This window comes from Gopherus flavomarginatus, chromosome 2 (assembly GCF_025201925.1).
Source record: "Gopherus flavomarginatus isolate rGopFla2 chromosome 2, rGopFla2.mat.asm, whole genome shotgun sequence".
Lineage (NCBI taxonomy): Eukaryota > Metazoa > Chordata > Testudines > Testudinidae > Gopherus > Gopherus flavomarginatus.
In genome coordinates this window covers 97373529-97389285 of record NC_066618.1, presented here as the reverse complement: position 1 = coordinate 97389285, position 15757 = coordinate 97373529, and positions in this window count along the sequence as shown.

Sequence of the window (15757 nt, the reverse complement as noted above, 5' to 3'; positions counted from 1 at the left end):
TACATCAGCAGTAGTACTGTATAAGCAAATGAACATTCAGAGTAAGGTCTCTATCCCTCACAGAGTACACTAATTCACTGACGTTTTAGAAAACAAAATTAAATCATTTGTCATTTTTTCCTCAGAGAATTTAATTGTCAAGATGTCTTTCTAGAAAATGAGCTACAGCCCACAGTTCTGATTAAGGGTGGGCTGCAGTTCCTGTAAATCTGTTGGCTAAAGTGGCATGCTGCTTCACAATGTGCTATGCTGACTCTACTGTGCCAGAGAATTACCAACACATAACTGGAGAAAGTAGATTGTAAGATTTTTTTCTGGGCAGAGGACTTGTCTTCATACCTACCAGTATCTATAAAGAGCCTATTTAATATACTGGTGCTATACAAATTACACCTCTACCCTGATATAACGCTGTCCTTGGGAGCCAAAAAAATCTTACCGCGTTATAGGTGAAACCGTGTTATATTGAACTTTATTTGATCCACTGGAGTGTGCAGCCTGGCCCCCCCCCCCGCCCCTGGAGCACTGCTTTACCGCGTTATATCCAAATTCGTGTTATATCGAGTGGTGTTATATCGAGGTAGCGGTGTATAAGGTAGTGATAAGCAATGCCTAATAAACATATTCTCTGTTTGAGGCTAAGGCCATTGGGAATATATATCATACAAATATCATGCTATACTCAGGGTCTCTCTGTGTGTTTGTTTGTTTTGAATTTCCAATGCCTTCTACAGAGCTGAAGCTTTTAGCTTTAGACCTTCTGGCTGTGGTATCCTTCTGAATGTGAACCCACGCTGTACTGTCTACTAGCTTTCAAGTGTAAACTGCCCCACTGATCTCCATAGGATGTTAGCTCTAAAATCTAAACCAATTAAAGTAAACATTGTTAATTATTTTGGTTCATTTTAGTAGGAGTATCCAGATAATGTGTGCAATTCAGCATGGTTGAAATTTCATTCCCTGAAATAGGTTTCAAGATTTAAAGATGCAAATAATAGACAAGTCTATCAATATATCTATTTATAGATGCATCCTCTGCATAGGACTGAGAGAAAAAGGGGGAGAGAAAATCTAGAAAAACTGGAAGAGTTTGAGGGAGGATGAATAATCTCAGGGAGGCAGGGGAGGACTTTATCACTGTGGTGAAAAAAGTGAGCATTATTTAAAACTGTGAAGAAACAAATAACTTACTATGCCACTTATGGTTTTGTAAAAGAAATCCTTCAGTTTGTCCAGAAACTTCTGGAAAATCTAGAGGCAAAAAACCCCACAAAGTTGTTGTTCTTCTAACATCTTGCTACAGTTACTGATCATAGGTATATATACACATGGGTTATCATTTATTGCTGTATCTATTTGACTTCTACTTGTGCCTCACATTAAAAACATTCCTACTGATAGGCCTGCATCAAACTGACAAACCCCAAACACCCCAAACTGGATGGTGGCAATGATTCTGTGTCTAAGATCTAAATTTTGCATACATCCCCCATCGTACAGGGCCAGATCAAAACACTGGATCCTAAAAACTTGGAACTTCAGAGTGTGTGAAATCAGGATTCCTTTCTGAACTACTGTGGCTTGGACCATCAATCATTTGTACTTATTCAGAGTCTTACCTATTTGTTGCACCAGCAGTATGATTCCCTCCTCCAGCATCCTTAAAAATAATGATATCTCAGCAGAGTTACTTGGCCCAATCAACTTACTTGCGTGGTTTTGATTTCAGCTAGGTGAATTTCACCTTAGTCATATCTTACATCACAAGGGTTTGTATAATATGCTCTGTTAACCCCTATTTTGCATGTTGCACCAAATGAAAGATAAAAATCTAATGTAAAGACAGATAAGACCGTTCTGTAAAGTTCTCACCTTTGGAGGTGTGCAGTATGTGCTGCCAGATATATTCTCACACTGCAGAGACTCAGACCTGAAGGTTTTTGATAGCAGAATGTTCATAAATGTGAGCCTGTCAAATGGTGCTGATTGTCTGATCTTTTACAAGTTTAACACGTGTTATATTGTGCACAAACACTAATGCACACAGTGGAGCAAACCCTGTCTCCAGCACACAGTGTGATCTACTGGGCTGTGCACAGGGGAAGACGTGCAAACACTTGGCCATCCTTTACTTACAGCTAACATCCCATAACTGCTGTTTTCCCCCCACCACAGGGGAGGGGCTAGTGGATCCATGTGGTGTATCTAAGGCCTAGGTCTCCTGATTCCAATGCCTATGCTTAATCCACAGTGTCAGTCCTAGGCCTGTCATTTCACTTTTATGAGCCTCAGTTTCCCTCTGTGTAAAACAGGGGCAGTGATATTGGGCATATGGAATCATAATTAATGGGTCAAATCCTGACCTAGGCCCTCATCCTAGTATGGAGCTGAGAGGATGTTTCAGCCTGACTGGGTTGTGACGCTATGGAGGTGAAGCTATCCAAGCACTATATTCCCTTCCCCAGGAATGGACCCATCATCTGTCCGCATGCTCCCAAACACAGCAGCAGGAGTGCTGAGCACTGATGTCAGGTGAAACAATACTTTTCTTGTTGTCCTAGTGCATGGGTGGAAGCTCTTCGGATGAGTGACAGCTTGGCAAATGGAGTGAGGTGAGCCTTCTACAGGAATGACAGAGCCACTGACATTGCCACAATACAGTCGAGGAGGATAGGCTTGTAAGGGACCAAAATTTCCAATGCCCCATGCACTGGAGGGCAGCACAGCCACCAGAAACCTCGCATTTCCCCCAAGACAGGCACAGCAGGATAACATTTTCCCTCCATCCTTGCTGCCCTTTCCTCTCTCACACAGCAGCTCTGCAGGCTGGCATCAGCATTGGGGCTATAGTAGCCTTCACAGGGTTTTTGCAGGAGACAGACGGGCAGGATCCACAGAGGGCCAGCTGGAGAGCTGTGTGTTTGGTAGCCCTGTGGAGCTTGTCCACAGAGCCCATCCGCATCAGCTTGCCCATCTTGTACGTATGCTCAGGTCAGTATGGAGTCCCCATATGTGGAAGCATGGGGCTCCCACATTTTTCACTTGTAAATGGTGATCAGGATTTGGGCCAGAGTTTGTAAAGTGCTATATGGGGAGGGATAGCTCAGTGGTTTGAACATTGGCCTGCTAAACCCATGGTTGTAAGTTCAATCTTTGAGGGGGGCCATTTAGGGATCTAGGGCAAAAATCTGTCTGGAGATTGGTACTGCTTTGAGCAGGGGGTTGGACTAAATGACCTCCTGAGGTCCCTTCCAACCCTGACATTCTATGATATAAATAATTATCATACCAAGTTCCTTTTAGGGAGCTTTTCATCAGTAGATCTCAAAAGCCCTTAATGAGGATGACCTCCTTTGTAATCCCCATTTTACAAATGGGGAAACTGAGACACAGAAGGGGGAAGTGACTTGTTCACCCCAGAGGCCAGTAGCAGAGCTGGAAACAGAATCCAGGTCTCCGGAGCCCCTCATGTCAGCCAGTATGAGAAGAAGGACTAGAACTCAGATCTGCTGGCTATTAAGCATGTGCTTAATCTACTAGACCACATGGCTAAGGGGTGCAGAAGGGTGGGAGAGGGATTATGGAACTCCTCCTCTTTCATGCAAAAATCCACACTCTCACATTTTGAAAGTGACTGTTTGCTTAAATAACTGTTCCTAGATTGCTTTCCCAGTGTCGGCGAACAATTCAGAGCTATGCAAAGCTGCGTGGAAAGTAGGCAGAGCAACAAAGCTAAATGCACAAATGAAACCTTCAAAACATGTGTTTGTGTAACGTCCATTCCAGTCAGACCACTTTAGATGACTAAAACCCATGCTGAAGAGAAATATTATTAGCTTCTTTTAAAATGACAACAGAATGGTAGTAATTGCTCATATTAGCTGCTGAGGTGCCTTTGGGGGTTGGGTTAGAAGGAGAACCAAGAGACAAGACTCACAGGAGAAAATTGACACCTAAGAAAAGAATAACCGACTACATTTTGGAGCTTGCAGAGGAACAAGTGTTAGATAAATGCATATGACAAGCAGCCCCTGTTTGATCTCTCTAAGAAGATTTGACAAGTCAGACACACAGGAGCCATAAATTACCTGTAATGGCAAAAATTACATCAGTTATAACCTTTTAAGCAGTTGGGGCTTACACAGCATCAATTCACAGATAGTAATCTAAGGAGAACCAGTCTCTCCATATGTTTCCTTATAATATACAGCTACAAGAGTAAGCTGTGTATGATTTTTCATAAGATGTGATCATAATCTAATGGTTATAGACTCCCTTGAGTAAACCTATATAAATAACTGGCTCAGACTCCAACTGATAAACATATTCAGGTATGAAAATAATTTCTTAACTTAAAAATGAAGTGAAGCTGAGAGCAAGAGGTCATGTGTTGGGAGTATAGTATAAGCAAGATTCCTAGAATCAGTCATCAAACTGTTTGGAAGAGGGCAGTTTGAGTATATATTAAGCATGCTAAACATTTTAGAATATCCCTAAGATTTCTATTCTTCATACACATTTATTATAATTTTTTAGTTTTTTTAACTGAGCTGGCATTGCCGCTCAGTGCTTGGGGAGCAACCTCTAGACAACCTTACAGAAAGGGGGACAGGCCCCCCAGCTGGTATCAATTGATGTAATTTGACAGAGTTGTGCTGATTTACAGCCTCTCAGGGTCTGGCCATAGGAGTTTAGTGAGCTGCTAATGACTTTCATAGAAGCAGTGCATGGCTCAGGTCCTGTCTTCACAAGGATAATGAACTGTGCTTGACAATGGATTTCTACCATATTTCCCTCCCTGAGTGACGTTGCCCTCTGGGAGCCCACAGAGAGAATATGGGAGCTGCAACTAGTCTCAGCTAAGGAGTTCTCCTTTTGCTCACTTGGAAGAAGCCTGTGCTTTTTGGAGCTTAAGAATAAGAATTCTAGTCCTGGCTTCCCTTGTATGTGATTTATATAATGATTGTCTGTTTGCAGCACATAAATTCTGTGATCTGGCAATTAATGTGGATGTAGCCAGACTGTTTTCAACACCTGTGACAGTTAGCATTCCAGACACGGTTGTAGCAGTAATACTGGTGTAATCCGGCCTTGGATAATTTAATTTCTTTCAGTGTGCCTTGTCACTTACTAAATTTTACCAGACACTACACCAGTCTGCAACTTTGAGTCACTTGCATGGCTGTCTTCCCATACTCTTACAGGAACTTTACAAATGAATTGCTTGCAGCCTGTGTATGTACTTGGGAGATGAAGTCAAAGTATGCTGAGAAAAACTGTTTCATACATGGCAAGGAGGGTTCTGTTTGTGATCTGATGCCTGTTCAGGTCAGAAGGGAGGAAAACTTCCACTGATAAGAAATCTCTCTCTCTCTCTCTCTTTACTACTGCGTGTTACTGGTGCTACTTTCATTTCTGCAAAACAGAATATCTTCCTGATACTTCCAGAAACTGAATCAGGAATGGAAATCCTTTCATCCTGTATTTGTCAGTCTATCTGTCCTTACAGTGCCTGTGCACGATTGTCTTCTAACACATGGAATGTCTACCTGATTGTGAGTATGTTTGCAGGAGTTAAATACTTCTACTACACAGGGCACAATACTGATGCCTCAAAGTAAGTGTGTGTGTATGTGTGCGTGAATGAGAAAGAGAGATTGATCATGTTGGCTTCTGGTGGCTCCGGTCTACAGATGATATAAGCCCTCTTATTCTTATGAGTAAGAATGGCTCATAGGTTTTATTGGCTGTAACCCACCAAAAATGCCAAGTTTATCAGAAAAAATTCTGCTGCCATGTTTCTCTGTTTGAACTAAATTTTTCAATGACATAATAAAATGTAAAAAATTATTATACTAGTGAATGTATCTCTCTCATCCAAATCACCACTGAAACAAACATCTTTATACTGGTACGATGGCACCCATGCTACAGCTTTAACTCTGTCAACCAAACCTGAAGGTATAGTGTACGGAGCCCTAAAACTGAGAATTGAAAAAAAACTTTTATTCTGGTACAGATCCACATGGACGTCTAAGCAGCCGCCATTTGAAAACTTCCTTCCAACATCCTGGGCCTGGAGCATGCTAAGCACAGCATTAGGGCTTCTAACAGTAAATACTTAGGATATGTCTACACTACCCGCCGGATCATCGGGCAGCAATCGATCCAGCAGGGGTTGAGACACTATAAAAGACGCTCTCCCGTCGACTCCTGTACTCCAGCACCGTGAGAGGTGCAGGCGGAGTCGACGGGGGGAGCAGCAGCAGACTCACTGTGGTGAAGATATCATGGTAAGTCGATCTAAGTACATCGACTTCAGCTACGTTATTCAGGTAGCTGAAGTTGAGTAACTTAGATCGACCCCCCCCCACCCAAGGTGACAAACCTAACAAAAATACCTACAACATTACAGTAGGCAACCCGAATTAGTCCTTTGTCAACAGTCTCTGAGATTCCAGAAAACGGAAAACGAGCTCATCTTTCCTCCTCGAAGTCAGACGTGTGGTGCTTTGGCAGGGCCTCGTGGGGAAACTTGCACTGCCGATCCCCCTTCTGTACCTTTGGGCTCACCTACACTAGAGAGTTTACAGTGGCGCAGCTGTTTAACTACTCCACCCCCTGTGAGCTCTCCTGCCGACATAGCATATATTCATCCCCCATGAGTGACATAATTAGGGCCCTACCAAGTTCATAGTCCATTTTGATCAATTTCATGGTCATAGGATTTAAAACATTGTAAATTTCATGATTTCAGCTATTTAAATCTGGAAAGGAGATGTGTGTGTGGGGGGGCACAAGGTTATTGTAGGGTGAGTTGCAGTACTGCTACCCTTACTTCTGCACTGCTGTCTGCAGAGCTGGGCTCTCAGTCAGCAGCCGCTACTCTCCAGCCACCCAGCTATGAAGGCAGCAGCGCAGAAGAAAGGGTGACGTGTTATGGTATTGCCATCCTTACTTCTGTGCTACTGCTGGCAGGGTGCAGCCTTCAAAGCTGGATGCCCTAGCTCTGGCCACTTAGCATCTCTGGCCACCTAGCTGTGAAGGCAGTACAGAATTAAGGGTGGCAATACCATGACCCCCTAAAATAACCTTGTGATCCCCCCTGCAACTCCCTTTTGGGTCAGGACCTCTAATTTGAGAAACGCTGGTCTCCCCTGTGAAATCTATATAGTCCAGGGTAAAGGCACACAAAAGACCAGATTTCAGGGTCTCTGACATGCTTTTCATGGTGGTGAATTTGGTAGGACCTAGACATAAATTACGCTGACATAAACTGCAGTGTAGGCATAGCCTTTGTGAACAAATGGAAGACTTTGGTCTCTAGGTCACTAGATGTGATACTGTTTCATGAGTTCCAGTTCACTTAAAGCAGAATGCTTTCCCTTCCATGTTGTTTTTTTCTGTAAACATGGAAATGATACTCTGTGTGCAAGAGGTCCCGTAAACATGTCGTAGGTCAAATGTGTCATTGGGTCAGGTTACCACTGATGTCAGAATATCTTCAGTGTTGTGTGCCTTAGTGACTGTATGCATAGGTCAGATTCCACATCTCAGACATATGCAATTTGTATGCCTTGTGTATGGGAGACCCAGGGCTGGTGCAAGGATATTTTGCGCCCTAGGCGAAACTTCCATCTTGCGGCCCCCCGCCCCAAAATCACATACATTATACACAATACATGGTCACGAAATTGTGCCCCAGACCTTTTTTTTTATCTGCCATGAGGCTGCATCAACTGTAAACGAAAAAAATGAAATTTTATTCCTATCAGTCCTTTTTCTTGTTCACTATTAAAAGTAAAGGATAGAGAATGCATGTCACTTACTATAATTAACTATTTGAATTTCATCAACTATTTGATGTAAATATTGATTAAGAGATCAAGATGACTTTCCCTTAAAATTAAGCAATGTTGATTGTAATCAGAAATACACCTTTTTTAGTCACATATACGTCCTTCCTTCATATCAAAATCTGACTGGGAGTGCTGCGGAACCCATTCTGCCTAACTAGCCATGCACCTCCAAATGATTAAAAACTTCAAATGGTACAAACTCAATTTGAATGAAAAATTCCATTTTCTAACTAAATAGGTCACACACACTCAAATGGTTGTCAAGTGCTCTCTGTGGTGGTATGTTCATCTGCTCTAAATGCCTACTAACTTCCCTGTGAAAATAATCTTTGACTTTGATCCAATGAAAGCAGGATGGAAAAGCTCCTCCCTCAGAAGACCTAAGACATGATGGCTGGATGACATAAACAGACACCTGTCCCTCACAGGCACTACCTCATAACATGCCAATTGTGCTCAGGACAGAACATCACAGAGGAATATTATGCATTCAGTGGTCTCTACACTGGCCAAGCAACAGCACGACAACTAACCTAACCAGTCCATCCAACTTTTTTGACTGCTTCTTGGGCACTGGTGAGGGGTAACGGTGCCAGACTGAGCCTGGTGATGGGTACAGTACAAGTCCACAAACTGAGGCAAGGTGCTGGGCCTAGAGTCCTGCTGAGACTGCTGTCCTGCACCAAGTGGAGCACAGCCTCCATGAGGAGAGAACTCAAATAAATATCACGCTCCTTCTGCATGATTCCGCCAAGCACTTCTTCAGGCAGCTGCTATGGGGGTCACTCACAGGCTTAGGCCTGCCTGTTGCAGGCAAAACACAGCAGCAGGGCTTAAAACTCAGACAAGGCTGCCCAGAGGACTCAGGGGGCCTTGGGCAAAGCAAAATCGGGGGCCCTTCCATAAAACATTTGCAATACCATAGTAACATGTATTAGGAAATGTAAAAAATAACTAGTGAAATACATTCAAAAATTAACTTGTAATAATTTGAAAATACACTAAATACATTATTTAAAAACATTAAAAGCTGTAATGGGCTGTATACATTTGCAATTACATAATGGGCAGATGATGGGTGATTGTGATGGTTGATACCAATGGGCTGTCGCTGCCTGGGGGTGGTGCTGTTGTTGCCCAGGGCTGGGTGGGGAGCTGGGCTCTGGGTTCAGGGGTGCCCAGCTCACAGGGGCTGGGCTCAGGGATGTGGGGAGATGGGGTCAGGGTGGTGTCCAGCTCAGAGGGGCTGGGCTCGGAGCTGGGGGTCAGGGCTGTGGGGGGGATGGGATCAAGGGGGGTGCCTGGGGGCACTGGGGCAGCTCAGCTCTGCAGGCTGCTGTTCTCTCGAGCCGCCCACATACAAGGGGAGCAGGAGCAGGGACCAGCCAAGGACCAAGGGGGCAGGAGCACAGGCACCTGAGGCCGAGCTGTGGGGAACCACTTGCTTACCTTGCCCAGCACATGAGCGTCAGGGTCTTCTTTCTTCCTCCACTCCACCAGACCACTGCTGAGGCTCTTTTCTTCTCCTGCCCCTCGCTGGGGCTGATGTGGAGGCTGAGCCAGGGGGCAGCCCCCGCTTTCCTCCAGAAGCCCTTGTGTCTCGCCATCGCAGGGCTCCTACCACGTGCGCTAAGCAGAGCTGCGCAGCTCTGCCCAGCCGCCGCCCCCCCCAATGAGAAAAATTGCATAGGCTGGAGCCCCTGCTCTGGGAGGGAGAGGGATTCTGATTTCTGAGCCTCTGCTAGCCGCTCAGGGATTCCCCTGGGTCAGCGCCCCACAGGCAGCCTGAACCTCTGGGCAGTCGCAGCGGCGCCCTGACCCGGGGGACCCCCTGGGCTGCGGGCTGCCACGGCGGCGCCCTGACCCGGGGGACCCCCTGGGATGCCAGCTGCTACGGCGGTGCCCTGACCCAGGGGGCCCCTGGCCTGCCGGCTGCTGCGGCGGTGCGCACTGACCCAGGGTCAGTGCGCCTCCGCGGTAGCCGGCAGCCCGGCGTTTCCCTGGGCCAGGGGATCCCCTGGGCTGCCGCGGTGGCGGCGCGCTGACCCGGGGGACACTCTGGGCTGCCGGCTGCCGCGGCGGCGCCCTGACCCGGGGGACCCCCTGGGCTGCGGGCTGCCGCGGAGGCACCCTGACCTGGGGGACACCCTGGGCTGCCGGCTGCCTCCGGCAGCTCAGACTCCCTGTCTGTCCCAGCAGCAGCGGCCAGTCAACCATTTAAAAAAAAATTGGGGGGCGCTTTTTGGCGCCCCCCAAATCTCGGCGCCCTAGGCAACCGCCTAGTTCGCCTAAATGGTTGCACCAGCTCTGGGGAGACCCTACAGCATTCCGTTTGCAAAAAAAAACAACAGATGCAAGCACATGGCTGCAAAACTTACTGAATGAGCTACAACAAGCTGAGAGGAATGAGATTTCCTTCCTTTCCCAAACCTTACAGCACGCTTACATTTGGGAGTGTTTTCTTTTGTTTTGCTTAATACTTCACATAGTGGTGCAAAACCATGATGTGTTATAATGAATCACTAATAGGAAACAATAAAGCAGAAAACTGAAGCATGTTTGGTTTTATGTACTGATTCAGACCATTTGAAGTACTAGGTGAACAATCTAGAAGGCAGGACTGGGAATATAGAAAAATGTAATATGTTGCCTCTGAAGAGTATTGCTGAGAATGTAAGACTCCTGTCTTTCATGGGGCCCTTAGTGGAATGGAATGTTACTCAGAAAGCAGGTTTTACCTGCATCTCAGGCTGTTAAAGTCCTGCGGTCAGGCAGGGGAAAAAAGAGAAGTGGGGAGAAACATGCTTGGATCGGAAGGCTGTGTTGATATCTTCCCAGTGTGTGATGAATATTGACACAATAAACTGGTCTGCATTGTAGGGATGAGTGTTGAGCCTAATTCATGGCTGACTGAGCCTAAACTAGTAAATGATTGGAGAATGGGATGAAGTGTCTATACATTCCTCATCTCAACTCTGTGAGAGGGCAGCATGTACAGTGCACACTCATCCTGCCTCTGTTGTTTGTGAAGGATATGAAGAGATCTTATATTGAACTGAATGAATCTGGTTCTCTTCTTACTCATGGTGATGTAAATCAGGAGTAATTCCATTAAATCACTGAAGTTACACAAAAACAAGTGTGAAAAGACAATAAGGCCCAATAGCTTCAGACAAGAAGAAACAGCCCAAACTCTCTCACTTAAAAGTACCCAAATTTAAGCAACCCTAAAAAGACTTTTTTTTCTCTATTAAGAATTAGGAAACATATTTTTTAAAAGAATAGATCAGCCATAAGAGAAGAAGAATGGAATGCTAATGGAATCCCATCTACCCTTATGATTACCTAGCAGTAGATTACACGACCATCCCCCATACACAACTGTTTCTGGTAAGATCCCCGATACCAGAAACTCTAATTTTTGATCCTTCTTTCCTCTTCTCAGTCTTCTGTTCCTACTGATGGTCTTACAACCTTATATGTTGTACCTCCACACTCTTCTGGGACTCATATTGGTTATCACAAATAAATCCTTGTTAGTTTAAACAATCCCTTTTGATATGGATGATGATAAATTTTCTTGTTCCTACTTTTTTTTAATTGTGTTTCTGGAGGACAACCACTCCTGCAGGCTCCCTACCCCCAAAAAATAATTTCGTGTTCTTCCCTTCAATCCATATGGCTCTCTGGCCAATCTTAATTCTTAATTTATTTTTATTGTAGTCTGCCAGACCCAGCTATGTATTTCTTTCTCTCTCTTGCTTTCATACATGCCTGTACCCTCTCCCACATCATTCTACTCAATTGAACAATGTTGTTTCTGTTCTTACTAATGGTCTTTATATATCTTACATACACTGAGGCTGCATACTTTCCTCTTAATAATGATGGACCAGTGAAAGAATTCACATGCTTCTCCAATATTTCTCTTTAAGTATGTTTACAGAAGGTGGAAGGAGACAATTCATGAAATATAAATAGGCCATCAAACAGAGACAATGCAAAATTTAAGCAGTAGATCTGCTAATCTCCTATAATTATATAAAGTTGGAGACCCACCGCCAGAAATGAATTGAGAATTCAGACAGTAGTAGTAGTACATATGCCACCCCTTAGTCAATATTCTGCCTGAAAGTAGATAACAAGAGAATTAGAAAAACATCAAAGTCTTTCCTTGGCTAAGGCATTATAGTTGCACAAAATTCAGGCAATGCAGTATCTTCTGAGTTCCGTTGCTATATATTTTAATAGCAGTCTGAGCACCCCCAGCCTATGGGAAAGTTCAAAACTGGATTCTGATTTGAACTCTGCAGCTTGGGGTCATCTCTAATATTTAGTTTTGATGACTACAAGCAGACTTTTAAAAATAGGCATGAGGAAATCCTTCCAAATATGGAAGTAACCCCCTCCCCCCCCGAGTGATTCAGAAAATAACTACTATATTTAAATAATTTGTCATTTATTTTTAACTTTCTAGCACAGTGGTTCCTAAACTTTAACAACCTGTGAACCCCTTTCAATAAAATGTCAAGTCTCGTGAACCCCCTCTTAAAAATGAATATTTCCAGGAATTTTCTCCTTTACCTGAGTATAAATTTATAAAAGCAGTGATCTTGGAAATATAATTTTTTTATGACATTCTTATTACACACTATTTATTATTCATCATTACAATATTTTTATTACATTATGAAAATGGCAACACTCTTCCAAGATCTCATTTTCATAGGTTGTATCACTATGAATAAGCCTGTTATAAGACAAGGCTCCTATGTTTCATCAAGGAGTATTAGATGTGAAACAGCAAGAAGATATTTAAGAAGCCAACTCAAAGAGTTCCTCCTACAGAAGCATTCAGGTCTTGAACAGTCCAGGCAAACAACACACACGTTACAACAAAGCTTAAACTTGTTCTTCATAATAAGTTTAAAAACAATACTAGCTGCCTATTTAATTACAAAAACATCAGAAAATATACACCGCCCTTTCCATTTCTTATGAGTCTTGAAGTTTAAATCTCCTCAGTGTGATAGATATGCTTGCTTTGATCCTCTTAGCACTCCAGGGGTTCCAGGCTGCTGGCCCCGTGATGCCCAGGGTCCCTAGGGACAGCTTTGTCCGCCATTAGGGAATTTTTTCTCGAGAACCCACTGTAACATTTTGCAAACCCCCAGGGGTTCTCGAATCCCAGTTTGGGAACCACGGTTCTAGCATAAGAATTAACTACTATGTTGCAAATGATTTGTATGTTTGATATCAAACAATTTCTGTAGATGGTGAAAAGCTCATTGTTCCATGGTGTTTTGTGTGTGTTAACCTTTAATTTTTTTCCTTTGAACTCATTGTGACTTTCAATACAAAAGTGTCTATTTGCTGATACAAATTGATGCCACTCTCTCCCATTAGGATAAACTTCACTCCTTTTATTAGCAATAATAATGTGATCAGATCTATCACTAGGAGATTCTTTTTTTTTTTTGAGTTACCAGAAAACTGAACTCTTGCTACCCCAGAAATTTAAGCCTAGGGAGTTCAGTGCTTAGTGTATGACTACTCTGGGGAACAAAAGGTACCTTTCCAATTAAACTTAATAGAGGAATAGCTTCAGACACACAAAGGGAAAAAAGACACTTACAAGTCGTGGTGAGTTCAAAAGGAAAGAATTAAGGTAGGTGCACAAAGCATCATGGGAAGTGCTATTCAAGCTTCCATGTCAAAAAGGCTGATTAACAGTTCCAAGTCTACATGATCACCAGGGAGTCTTACTGATAAAATTATTCTCCCCTCCAAAGAGAGAATCACCCTGAACTGAACAAATGTTTCACTTTTGAATAAGGATTCATGAAAAGGCAAAGAGGGTGGGGAGGAGGGGAGATCTGAAATTTGTAACTTGAGACTATTTATCAGTCTTCAACTCCTGAATGAAACTGCCAGTCATTTGACAGTGAACTAGATTCAGATCATTAGCTTCAGGGTTTTTTCAAATGGTTGTTTGCAGATACAAATTTTCTAGCACTGTTGTAATAGCAATTTGGGAAATCTAATGGCTTTGTCTGTTTTATGTTATTCAGATCTTCTAAATTGCAAGGATTTTCAGAAATCACTGAGTGAAATTCTCTAGTTTGACCTCTACATATAGTGCAGGCCAGATGAGCATAATGGTGCTTTCTGGACTTAAAAATCTACCGACTAACCTGGTTTTAATGAGCATTCAAAATACAGTAATATATTCTTGATATTTACAACTTCCATTTCTCTTTTTCCATTGGTTAAACAAAGGATAGTTTAAGGTCTACAGGAGAGAGAAGAGTGCCAAGAAAGAAGCAGATAATTCAAAAATGCCATCTTGTAAGCATGATGTTATATCATTGCCAAAGATTCCTACATTTTGACCCTAATTGGTGGTTTGGCCTTTTTTATGCATCTCCGTTTTGTACGTGTCTCCAGGCCTTTTTTGGCTAGTGTCAGAGGGAATTCTCCTCTGTTCTGTGTGAGTCATTCTCTTATCTTTTATGTAACTGTGGTTTTGGTCCTCCAATCTTGAGGCTATAGACTGTAATTTGATAAGAGAATTGCCCCATCGGGTACATAAAACAACATGAACAAGTGAGGACTTGTGATGCATTAGTTAGAATTCTCGTACAAGGTGTCACTGTGGAACAATCAGATGGACTGTCTGTTGACAACCCTTATCTTGGCCTTCATGCTGGATGTTAGAATTGTTTGAAGTTGTCCTGGTCTTGGGCAGCAGTATGATGGGAACAGAAATGGCTTTTTTATATTGTGATACTGTATTTGAGATACAGAGGGGTGAGGCATGAAGGGAGTTAGTTTTTTGGTAGTTGCAGAGCAAGAAAGAGGTTCTAGTGGTGATGGTCTTTCTACACTTGGATATAAAGAGGCAAAGGAGTCTGATTCATGTTACTCAGCCAGGGCAGCATATCATGACTACATGTCTTTAAGTGCATCATAGGTCTGGGGTCAGCTATCGATAAGAACATTGACCAAGTGGAAGGGATTTCAAGCACTGTCAGAATGAGATCTGTAACATCCACATTCGAAGGGCAGGTAGACGAGGATTTCAAATAACACAGACCGGCCTGCTCATGAGCAGAAATCTGCAAACAACGTGGATCTCTCTGAAATAAGAATTTCATCTATAATGCTACAATTGTATATTCTGGGTGAAATCCTGGCTCCACTGAAGTCAATGGGAATCTTCCCATTTTGCTCAATTTATTTGGGTCAATACTCTGAAAACAAATTTTCATTTGACAGCCATTTAAAGATACATTTCAAGTTCTTACATGTTGTTCATAGAGTTCTACTTTTGTAAATAAATAGTTTCTTAGGTCATCAGTTATTTTTCCTTTTAGTTTTTTGAAGTTGCTGTGTTTAAATGCGACAATAGGCTTATTGTTATCTCACTTCCTGAATCTGCCATCCTTAACACCTTGGGGAGTTGTGCAATGTGAATGCTCTCACTCAACCTTTTAGGATCTCATCACTTATTCAGAAGATTATACAAAGAACACACTAACTAACATATGAAGTATGAACAAAGCCTCTGTTTCTTTCTAAACAATTAAATAGAGAGCCATTTGGTTAATATTTGGAATAAATTTCCACTTCTCCTAAAAAGTATGTAGGTATTTAGATGCATAGATATATTTGTGTACATATCAATACATTTACATTTGTGTATTCTAAAATTATTATATTTTGTGGAATATTTTAATGTACAGAAAAATGAAATATGCAGTAAGATACATATTTACATATTTACTATGTACATATCTCTATGTATACACATGTATCTATAGACATACACTTATTAAATCTATTTGAGATTTAAAATACACAGATTTTGAAATGTGATCATTTGTATACTTTAGTAA